Source organism: Oryctolagus cuniculus, chromosome 4 (genome assembly GCF_051225735.1).
Source record: "Oryctolagus cuniculus isolate XC-2025 breed Fujian yellow rabbit chromosome 4, ASM5122573v1, whole genome shotgun sequence".
In the NCBI taxonomy this organism is placed as follows: Eukaryota; Metazoa; Chordata; class Mammalia; order Lagomorpha; family Leporidae; genus Oryctolagus; species Oryctolagus cuniculus.
In genome coordinates, this window is record NC_142870.1 from 164,119,838 (window position 1) to 164,130,345 (window position 10,508).

Below are 10,508 nucleotides of genomic sequence, written 5' to 3' on the forward strand. Positions count from 1 at the left end.
ACTATGATGATAAAAGCTGCCACAAAAAAAAAAAAAAAAAAAGAAAGAAAGAAACCAACGAGTATCTCCACAAAGGTTGCACAACAAATGCATCAATTCAAGAAACAAGAATAAAGAAGACAACATGATGCCCACATAAGAACACAACACTTCAATACTAGATTGTGAAGATGATGAGATGGAAGAAATACAAGAAAAGGAATTCAAAAAATTGATCATAAGATTACATAGAAGTAATCAGAAGCAAATGCATGAACTACTAAAATCTATACAGGACATGAAAGAAAATTTCTCCCATGAAATTGAGATCTTAAAGAGAAATCAAAATGAAATGAAGAATTCAGTAGAACAAATAAAAAATGCAGTGGAGAGCCTTAACAACAGAATCAGTGAAGCGGAAGAAAGAATATCAGACTTAGACACAAAGCACAGGGAATTATACACTCAAACCAAAGACAAGAAGAAGAAATTAGAAAACTAAAAACCACTGTTGGAAATCTACAGGATATCATAAAATAACCCAATATACGGATTCTAGGAGTTCCTGAAGGCATGGAAAGAGAATGAGGATTGTAAGGCCTTTTTAGTCAAATAATAATAGAAAAACTTCCCTAATTTGGAGAAAGAAAAGGACATTCAAGTACAGGAAGCACATAGAACTCCTAATAAACATGACCAGAAAAGATCTTCACCACCACACATTGTAATTCAACTCACCACAGTAAAACTTAAAGAAAAGATTCCAAAATGTGCATGAGAGAAACTCCAGATTACTTTTAGTGGATCTCCAATTAGACTCAAAGAAGACTTCTCATCAGAAACCCTACAGGCTAGGAGAGAATGGTGAGATGTATTCCAAGTCTTAAAAGAAAAAAGCATTCAACCCAGAATACTGTACCCTGCAAAACTCTCATTTATGAATGAAGGTGAAATAAAGCCCTTCCATAACAAAAATAAATTAAAAGAATTTATCACCACCTGTCCTGCCCTACAAAAGATGCTTAAGGATGTGCTACACACCAAAACACAGAAACATGGTCAACACTACAAAAGAACGTAAAGGAAGAAAATCTCTCATTAAAAGTTCAAAGGAAATTGAAAGTAAAAAAATAGGGATACTTTTGGAAAAATGGCAGGGCAGTCATTACTTCTCATTAGTCACCTCAAATGTAAATGGCCCCAACTCTCAAGTTAAAAGGCACAGATTGGCTGAATGGATTAAAAATAAAACCCAATTATTGGCTGCCTCCAAGAAACACATCTCACCAACAAAGATGCACGCAGACTTAAATGGAAAGGATGGAAAAAATATTCCATACTAACAGAAACCAGAACAGAGCTGGTGTAGCCATTCTAATATCAGACAAAATGCACTTTAACACAAAAACTGTTAAAAGAGACAAAGAAGGGCACTATGTAATGATTAAGGGATCAATTCAATAGGAAGATGTAACTACTGTAAACGTATATGCACCTAAGTCAAAATATCCCTGTTTGAAGATGACATGATTCTATATCTAGGGGATCCAAAAGACTCCACCAAGAGACTATTGGAACTCATAGAAGAGTGGCAAAGTAGCAGGATAGAAAATCAATACACAAAAATCAACAGCCTTTGTATACACAGATAATGCCGTGTCTGAGAAAGAACTTCTAAGATCAATCTCATTCACAATAGCTACAAAAACAATCAAATACCTTGAAGTAAATTTAACCAAGGATGTCAAAGATCTCTATGCTGAGAATTACAAAATAGTAAAGAAAGAAATAGAAGAAGATACAAAAGAATGGAAAAATCTTCCTTGTTCATGGATTGGAAGAATCAACATCATCAAAATGTCCATACTTCCAAAAGCAATTTACAGATTCAATGTTATACCAATAAAAATACCAAAGACAGTCTTCTCAGATCTGGGAAAAATGGTGATGAAATTCATATGGAAGCACAGGAGACCTCGAATAGTTATAGCAATCTCATACTACAAAAACAAAGCCCGAGCCATTAGAATACCAGATTCAAGAGATAATACAAGGCCATTATAATCCAAACAACCTGATACTTGTACAAAAATAGATGGATAGACCAATGGAATGGACAAGAAACACCAGAAATCAATCCAAACATTTATAACCAACTTATATTTGACCAAGGAGCTAAAACCAATCCTTGGAGTAAGAACAGCCTCTTCAACAAATGGTGCTAGCAAAATTAGATTTCCACATGCAGAAGTATGAAACAAGACCCGTACCCTACACAAACATCCACTCAACATGGATTAAAGATCTAAATCTATGACCTGATGCCATCAAATTATTAGAGAACACTGGGGAAACCCTGCAAGACATTGGCACAGGCAAAGAGTTCTTGGAAAAGACCCTGGAGGCAAGGCAGTCAATGCCAAAATATAAAATTGGATTACATCAAATTGAGAAGTTTCTGAACAGCAAAAAAAAAAAAAAAAAAAAAAAAAAAAACCTCAGGAAAGTGACAGAATGGGAGAAATTATTTGCAAACTATGCAACTGACAAAGGATTAATAACCAGAGTATACAAAGTGATCAAGAAACTCCACAACAACAAAACAACCCAGTTAAGAGGTAGGTCAAGGACTTAAACAGACGTTTTTCAAAAGAGGAAATCCAAATGACCAATAGAGACATGGAAAAATGTTTAGGATCACTAGCTGTCAGGGAAATGCAAATCAAAACCACAATGAGATTTTACCTCACCCTGGTTAGAATGGTTTTCATACAGAAATCAAGAAACAACAAATGCTAGCAAAATGTGGGGGAAAAGGTACCCCAATCCACTGTTGGTGGTAATGTAAACTGGTAAAGCCACTGTGGAAAACAGTATGGAGCTACCTCAGAAATCTGAATATAGACCTACCATGTGACCCAGCCATTCCACGCTTGAGAATTTACACAAGGGAAATAAAATCAGGAAACAAAAGAGTTATCTGTACCTCCATGTTTATTGAGCTCAATTCACAATAGCTAAGACATGGAATCAACCCATATGCCCATCAGCTAAAGACTAGAAAAAAATTATGGGATATGTACACTATGGAATACTACATAGCAGTGAAAAAAAATGAAATCTGGTCATTTGCAACCAAATGGATGAATCTGGAAAACATCATACTTAGAGAAATAAGCTAGTCTAGTCCCAAAGGGAAAGATAATTTATGTTCTCCCTGATCTGTGAGAACCAATAGAGCATCTAAAACAAAACTTGTAGAAGCAAAATTGAAATTGACACTTTGAGAAGGGATGACCTGAGCTGCCCTTGTCTTGACCATCAAGGAAGAGTTTTGTTTTTGTTTTTGTTTTTTTTTTTGCATTTTTTTCTTCATACTATTTGTTGAACTCTTTACTTAGCATAGAGTTAATCATATGTGTATAAAGTCAATTGAAAATAGATCTCAGTAAAAAATAAGTGTGGGAATAAGAGACAGAGGAGGAAGTTTGTAACTATAAAGCTGCATAGTTCTGCATACATTCCTACAGACTTACTTTTTTATTTTTTAAATTTATTTATTTATTTATTTTGACAGGCAGAATGGACAGTGAGAGAGAGAGAGAGAGACAGAGACAGAGAGAAAGGTCTTCCTTTGCTGCTGGTTCACCCTCCAATGGCCACCACTGCCAGCGCGCAGCGGCCGGCACACCACGCTGATCCAATGGCAGGATCCAGGTGCTTCTCCTGGTCTCCCATGGGGTGCAGGGCCCAAGCACTTGGGTCATCCTCCACTGCACTCCCTGGCCACAGCAGAGAGCTGGCTTGGAAGAGGGGCAACCGGGACAGAATCTGGCGCCCCAACCAGGACTACAACCTGGTGTGCCAGCTCTGCAGGTGGAGGATTAGCCTAGTGAGCCGTGGCACCAGCCAAGATTAAGTCTTAAAGTGATCTTACAAATAGGATCAAGTCTCTCATGATAATAATAGAATGAAAAAGGAGTGAATGCTCCTACGTGGGAGACAGTCTACACAGTAGACTCATAGAATGAAAATCACTTTAAGTAGCACTCTGACCTCATAATTAGCCCTTAAGTCTTCCTGGTCTGCCAGAAAACTCACTGAGAGCATTTTAGGTATGGAAAGCCAAGACACTGTGGAAAAAATATTCTATATGAAGGATCTCTGTGAGTGAAACCTCAGTGGAAAGAAATGGCCATCAAAGAAGGATGTACTTCTCTCTAAAGGGAGGAGAAAACTTCCACTTTCCTTATGACCTTGTCCAAATGCTGACAGTTTGTGCCCTCAAAAGGCTTCCATAGCCTATACAGCTCATATCAAGAGCCTTGTGTGGTCACTGACTTCCTACATAAGAGCGTTTATTATTAAATTAACAACAGGAGTCACTGTGCACTAAATTCCCATACAGGACCTTTATCCTCAGTGAGTTGTATTATGAGAGTTAACTGTGATACTTGTTCTCAAATAATTTGTGTATGTGTGTGTGTGTGCAAATTCTATGTACAAAGTTAATCAAAAATGAATCTTAATGAAGAATTGGACTGGCAAGGGGAGAGGGAGGAGGAGGGCTGGGAGTATGAGTGGGAGGGTGAGTATGGTGGGAAGAATAACTATGTTCCTAAAGTGCACTTAGGAAATTTCTATTCCTTAAAAAAAAATTAAAAAAAGAGCCAATTAACAGGGGCTGCTGCTGTGATATAGTGAGTAAAGCCACCACCTGCTGTGCTGGCAACCCATATGGGCACCAGTTCACGTTCTGGCCGCTCCACTTCTGATCTAGCTCTTTGCTATGGCCTGAGAAAGCAGTAGAAGATGGCCCAAGTCCTTGGGCTCCTGGACCTGTGTGGAAGGCCTGGAAGAAGCTCCTGCTCCTGGCTTTGGATTGGCGCAGCTCTGGCCATTGTGGCCATCTGGGGGAGTGAACCAGTGGATGGAAGACCTCTCTCTCTCTCGCTCTGGCTCTCTGTAACTCTGGCTTTCATATAAAATGAATAAATCTTTTTTTAAAAAGAGCCAATAAATAGTTAAATGATTCAAATGTCCTATTCTCAATCCTACTTTCCACCCTTATCTCTTTATCCAGTACTTTTGAAATGCCCTTCCTCCTAGGCACAGAAATATTTTCTAATTGCCTGAAGTATCCTTCCTTCAATTCATTTGACATAGTATTGTTACAGTTTGGATATTAATTTGAGTGTGTCCCCCAAATGTTCATTTGCTGGATGCTTGATCTGTTTTTTTTTTTTTTAATTTACTTGACAGATAGACAGTGAGAGAGAGAGAGAGAAAGAGAAAGGTCTTCTTTCTGTTGGTTCACCCCCCAAATGGCTGCCGGAACTATGCCGATCCGAAGCCAGGAGCCAGATGCTTCCTCCTTGCGGGTACAGGGGCCCAAGCACTTGGGCTATCCTCCACTGCCTTCCAAGGCCACAGCAGAGAGATGGACTGAAAGAGGAGCACCCGGGACTAGAACCCAGTGCCCAAATGGGATGCCAGTGCCTCAGGTGGAGGATTAACCAAGTGAGCCACGGCGCCAGCCCCCTGGATGCTTGATCTTTAGGTAGGTCCTAGTAGAAGGTGATTAGTTCTCCAGGACACTACTCTTGGAAGAGGTTAATGCAGTTCTCTCAGGATTTGACTGTTTCTTGTGAGGCCTCCCTATGTGACAGCCATTTCTGCATGTGGCCTGTTCTCTCTTTGTTTCTCTGCTATGCTGTCATGCAGTCAGAGGAACCTTCCAAGGAAGCCAGTGTTGTGGCACAGCAGGTAAGGCCACTGCTTATCATGCCAGAACCCAATATGATAGCCAGTGTTGAGTTCCAACTGCTCCACTTCCTATATGACTTCCTTCCTGCTTTTTCACCTAGCAAGGCAGCATAAGAGAGCCAGAGTGCTTGGGCCTCTGCCACCTATGTGTGAGACCTCCCAAATGGAGTTCCTGGCTGTTGCCATCATTTGGGGAGTGAACCAAATTGATGGAAGATCTCTCTCTCCCTCTCTCACTTTTTCTCTGTCTCTCTCTCCCCTTCTATCTTTGTAACTCTAGCTTTCAAATAAATAAAATTTTCTAAAGGAACCTTACAAGAAATCTGATGCCACATTGTTTGGATCCTCCTGCTAATAGAATCATGAGCCAAATAAATCTCTTTACGTTAGGTATCTTATTACAGCAATAGGAACTGGACTAATTTTATTGGTATAGCCCTGAAAATATAATTTACTTACAAGGATTTCCTATTGTAACTAATTTTTGCACAGTTCATTATATCATCTTGTGATAGATTCAATTAATGCTCTTAGTTCTTCACTCCCCTGTGACGGGATAAAAACCTACACTTCTCCCTTCTAATTTTTGCCATGCTTCCAATTGACTCTGCTTCCTTACATTATATGAGTAGACATTGCAGAGTGAAGTTCTTAGGTAAGTTTATTTTGATTTTGGTGGGCTCTTATGCTCGGGATCTGCCATGGGAAGAACGTGCCCTAGATTTCTGCTAGCATGTTAGTCTAGGTCTCATAATTAACACACATGAAGAAGGCCTGAGCTCAACCCATAGCCTGGATCCAAGCCACCGGAGAGATAGTGCAATCAGAGCTACCCAGCCAATCTCAATCTATGTCAACTGAACCTCAACAGACCTGTAGACATATGAGCATGAGAATGATGCTTGGTGATGTGTGCCATTAAGCCTTGTCATGGTTACTACACATTATAATTGTGCTGACACGTGATCAAGCCCACAAACTACTTTCCCAGCTTCACCTCTGATTGCATCCTTGTAAATATGCCATATTCCAGCCAATGAGGAAAGTTTGATGATTCCAGAATACACCCTTGGTTTCTCTACCTTTGGTATCCAGGTTCTTTTTTCTGTCCTTGTATGACTATAAACTGGCTTATTTTTATTGACATTGGGCTACGTAGTCAAGGGTGATTTCTTTGTAACCCTCTTGAATCTCAAGGCAGGCTATCATGCCATTCATGGCCTTGAATTTTCTGCTTTACCTTTTCATATGTGAATAGCTTGACTACACAGGTAAAGAGAGAGTCCTTACCTTTAGATAAGGATTAGTATTTACTGAGAGTCTCCAAGCTCCAGAATTCTGATTGATATTTTATATGTAAAGTCCATCAATGAGGTAGAGCTTATTTTCTCCATTTTGCAGAAGGGGAAAGTAAAACGTAGACAAGTTATGGAAGCTATTCAAAGCGTAAACAACAGAGGTAGGGCTAAAAAACCCACTTTCCTCTGACTTTCACTACCACGCTTATTGGCTGTACCACCTGACATTTTTACACTCATAACCTCAATAATTAATAAGTAGTTGATTTGTTGAGCAGTTAGGTGACCTAAACATTAGATGTATGTTAAGTGTTAATAATGGGGAGCATAAGGTGCCACAACTTCGTGATTTTTATCAAAGAAATGTTATTTAGAAGTTTATATTCCAAACCTTAAACAGCTCTTGCCTCCAATCTTGAGCTCTGCTTGGCATGTTGCCAGTGCTTGCTTCTTCAGGTTCTATAGAACTCAGGAGGAAACCACTGAACCACCACCCCAGGCTAGCAGAGCCTGACCTAAGCCCACAAAAGCCAAAGTAGTAGGGTGGGAGATGAAAGTTTGGCTTGACACTTTGTCTCCTGCTCACACTCTGGCACCTTCAGGCTTTGTCTTTTTTTAACAGCAGAGTGCCAGCCTCGAATTTTTAAACCTTAACTCTGAATTTCTTGACTCCATGTGTTTCAGACAGTCTCTGCTTGTTACTATTTTAAAGCAGCTGTTTGTCAGAGCCAGAGAGGAGGGAGGGAGTCAAGGAAGTTTAACCGGAGGTGCTTGTCTTAGCAGTGAGGTTGCCGAACTTCCAAATTTGACTGAGTCTCTCCATCCCAACAAGCCAAACAATCCCACTCCAGATTGGAGTTCCTTGCTATTGATTTGAGTGGCCAAATCCTTCATTGTTTTCAGGGACTTCTTGTGCACTAAAGGCTTTTTAGCTGCTTCCTGACCTCTACCCTCCAGATGCCAGTAGCATGGCTTCCCCAGTGTGTCAATCAAAAGTATCTTCAGATGCTCCTAATTGTTCCCTCCCACAAAATTGCCCAGATTGAGAACCATTATTCTAAATAAAGACTGAGATCACAATAGCCTTTGAAACTCAAGAAGAAAAGGAAGGTAGAGATGACAAGTGAATCACTCTAAATGCCTGCAATGGCTGGAGCTAGGCCAGAGTGGCTGCAGCCAGGAGCCAGGAGTGTATTCCAGGTCTCCCATGTGGGTGGCAGGAACCCTATTAGTCGAGCCATCACACTGCCTCCCAGAGTCTGCTTTAGTAGGAAGCTGGAGTCAGGAGCTGGAGCTGTCTCTTCTTTCTTTTCTCTTTTTCTTTTTTGGCTGGTTGTAGCAGATTTTATTGCTGGTAACAGGACAAAGTAGGGCTGCTGAAGCCTCTCCCCTTCCCCATGGGGTCTGGGATGGAAATTGTGACGAGGGGAGATTCTCAGTGTGTTAGGGACTGAGTTGTGGCAGGGACTCCCTAGAGACTGAGGGCCTCTCTTTCCCTGGTGCTGTTGCTGAAGCTGGTGGTCCAGGGGCTCTTACCCTTAGTGGACATGTGGACCATGAGACCCACTACCCTGTTGCTGTAGCCAAAGACACTGTCATACCAGCCAATGAGTCTGACACAGTGGCTGTTGAAGGCAATGCCAGTCCTAGAATGAAAGGTGGAAGAGTGTGTGTTACTGTTAAATATAGGAGATAATCTGGTCCTCAGGTTAACCCAGGGGACCTTCTGATGCCTGCTTCATTGCCTTCTTGATGTCATCAGATTTGGCAGCTTTCTCCAGGTAGTAGGTCAGATCCCTGCCCAACATATTAGGGGTGGGCACACAGGTCATGTATGTGTTTCTCGTTCAGTTCATGGATGACCTAACCCAAGGCCTTGGTGGTGTAAGTAGACAGAGGGATGATGTGCTGGGCAGCCCCATAGCCATAGCACTGTACTTTCCCAGAAGGCCCGTTCACTGTCTTCTGGGTGATACTGTGGTCCGTACATGATTCCAATGTTGTCATGGATGACCTTCACCAGGGGTGGAGGAAGCTAAGCAGTTGGAGGTACAGGAGGCATTGATGATGATATTGAGGGAATTTTCATACTTCTCATGGTTCACACCCATCTCAGACATGGGGGTATCAGCAGAGGGGGTAGAAATGATGACACTTTTGACTATACCTTTCAAATAAGCCCCAATATTCTTCTTGATGGTGAAGACACTGGTGGACTCCACAACAGATTTGGAATCAACATTACCCAATTTGATGTTGGCAGGATCTCACGCCTGGAAAATGAAGATGGTTTTCTCATTGATGACCAATTTCCCATTTTCAACCTTGACTGTACCATGGAACTTGCTGTGAGTAGAATCAGACTGGAATATGTAGACCATGTAGCTAAGGTCAATGAAAGGATCACTCATGCTGACAACATCCACTTTGCCAGAGTTAAAAGCAGACTTGGTGGCAAGGTGCCTAATATGGCCAAATCCATTCACTCAGATCTTCACCACCATGTCTCAGGAATGTGCTGGCACTGCAGGAAAAGAGGCAGCTGTCTGTCAAATGCCGAGGAGCAGAGAGCCCTCTGTCTTTTTTCTTAATGTAGGTATTTAGCTCTAGAATCTTCCCTTTATAATTGCTCTGGCTGCATCCCATAAGTTTTGGTATGCTGTATTGTGATTCAATGATTTTCTGTGGTAGAACCCTGTTGCTTCCTCTTTATCTTTCGTGTATCTACTACAGGATACATGTGGTTACTATGAGGCTTACATAGACTATTTCATAGTTTAAATAGTGTATTTTTAAGTTGATAACAACTTCACTTTGGCTACATAAAAAAGTTCTACATTTTAACTTCTCCTCTCCCCTGAATTTTATGTTATCGATGTCATGATTTACATCCTTTTAAGTCTAGTCATATCCTTTACCAAATTTTAAAAGCCACAGTTATTTTAATGTTTTTGTTTTTTAACTTTTATTTATTGCCAACCACTATATTTTACATCAATCTTCACAGTAACTTTATGTGCATCAGCCAAACACAGGAAACAATCCCAAATAAAACTTGATCTGAGTCTTCCATGTGAGTAGCAGGGACTCAAGTTCTTGGGCCATCTACCACTGCCTTCCCAGGCCCAATAGCAAGGAGTTGGATTGGAAGCAGAGCAGATGGGACTCGAAGAGGTGCTCTGAAATAAATGCCAATGTCGCAAGCAGCAGTTTAACCTATTACACAGTGACTCTGTCCTCTTCATGGAGTCATCTTTCTTCAGCAATCTCCAGCATCCTTCCTCTAGTCATCCTTGGGCAGCAGGGTGAAGTTCCAAGATCACAGCCTTGTTAAACTGTCAGACAGAAAAAGCAAACAAAAAAACAGAACTTTTTTTTTAAAGGATTTATTTATCTATCTGAAAGGCAGAATTATAGAGAGGCAGAGGCAGACAGAGAGAGAGAGTGTGAGAGAGAGGGGTCTTC

The 10,508-nt window shown here is 40.9% G+C and overlaps 1 pseudogene; it reads right to left on the reverse strand.

Moving 5' to 3' along the window:
* On the reverse strand, nt 8,384–9,597 carry LOC100354446 (glyceraldehyde-3-phosphate dehydrogenase pseudogene; annotated as a pseudogene).